General features: G+C 37.5%; 1 non-coding gene across 1 annotated transcript; it reads right to left on the bottom strand.

The window, feature by feature from the left end:
• Positions 1-1,021: 1,021 nt before the first annotated feature.
• Positions 1,022-1,115, bottom strand: trnai-uau (transfer RNA isoleucine (anticodon UAU)). The gene is made up of 2 exons: positions 1,078-1,115; positions 1,022-1,057 (listed from the first exon to the last, which is right to left on the bottom strand). It is a non-coding gene; the product is annotated as a tRNA-Ile (tRNA).
• Between the last annotated feature and the right edge of the window lie 209 nt (positions 1,116-1,324).

Raw genomic sequence — 1,324 nt, 5'->3', positions numbered from 1 at the left:
TGATTATTAGTAAATAACACTTTTATTAATAAAAACGAGTATTGATAACATTCATTGTCAATACTTGTGGTATCTGGAAAGCAATTTTAGTTAAATATAATAATAATTTTCAAGCAAGTGGTGCAAAAGCTTGTTACTTAATGAGTACATTATTTCCATTACATTCAAGACAGTTCTAATGTGATCAATTGTTCTGCTTAGTCTGCTACTGAGTTGCTTAAAACCTATGAAGAGGTGGTTTAAGCTAGACTCCTAATGCAGTAACATCTAATGGGCAGCAGCTGTTATTTTAGGTTTGTTGCAATTGAGAACAGGTTTAGTACAGAGCTGCTGACAAATTTCAGCGGAGTTTATTGCAATTGACCCATTGTAGCTACCAATCAACAGCAAGGAAAAACAGACTTCACTTGTGCCTTTTAAAAAAATGGAAACAGAGTAGTAGTTTATGTGGTAATTTCAGGTACAATGTAAGAACTAAAGTTAACTAGTCCCACAGTAATGCGTGGGGTCCTGTCAATAGAAAAAAAAAATTGTTGTAACCCGAAAACACAACAAACACAAAACGTGAAGTCTTCCAGGAACCTAGGTAAATCCCTGTAGTAGTCTAACAACTATGAAAAAAAAAACAAATGCAACAACTTCAAAAGAAAAAGAAAACAAAACATTAAAAACAAATATGGGGAACAACAAAAACACAAAAGCACAAACACAAAAGAGTCTAATGCGAGAGCTTTTTCAAGTCTTCAGTGCTCCTCTCGTCATATTTGTGTACAGGTCAGCTGGAGGTACACAGCTGATGGTAATTTAAGTAGGGAGCTGCGTCAGCATGCATGGGCTTCAAAGGAAAAAGTCAAGGTTTATTCCATGCTGAAAAGAGAAGGAAACACAATGTTTTAGCTGTGGAGCCTTATTTGATTATGACTCGAAGTAAACCTTTACTTCTTCATTTGATGTTAATTTATCTCCATCAGATACCTAAGATTATCTCAACTCGAAAGTTGCTTTCAGTAGCTAAAGATACTGCTCCAGGTGAGGCTCGAACTCACAACCTCGGCATGACTCCGCTGTGCACTGCTGTATAAGTACCGCGCGCTGACCGATTGCGCCACTGGAGCTGGGCAAGTTGTGATCCTTATACAGACTGACGCTGCAGAAACACAGGGTGAAAACAGTTTCGGTTGTGGAACCATCTATACATGGGGAACACTAAAATAGCAAGGAAAATACAAGAAAAGAAACTGAAAGAATTGTGCTAACAGCAAAGGGGGACGGACAAGTAAATCATCCTGGCAGATTATTTGTATCGACATTTTTTGAGTCAATC

The sequence above is a fragment of the Atractosteus spatula genome, chromosome 10, assembly GCF_055471065.1.
Source record: "Atractosteus spatula isolate fAtrSpa1 chromosome 10, fAtrSpa1.hap1, whole genome shotgun sequence".
Taxonomy (NCBI): domain Eukaryota; kingdom Metazoa; phylum Chordata; class Actinopteri; order Semionotiformes; family Lepisosteidae; genus Atractosteus; species Atractosteus spatula.
Note: the sequence above shows the minus strand (reverse complement) of the source record. Positions and strands in the feature narration are given on the sequence as shown.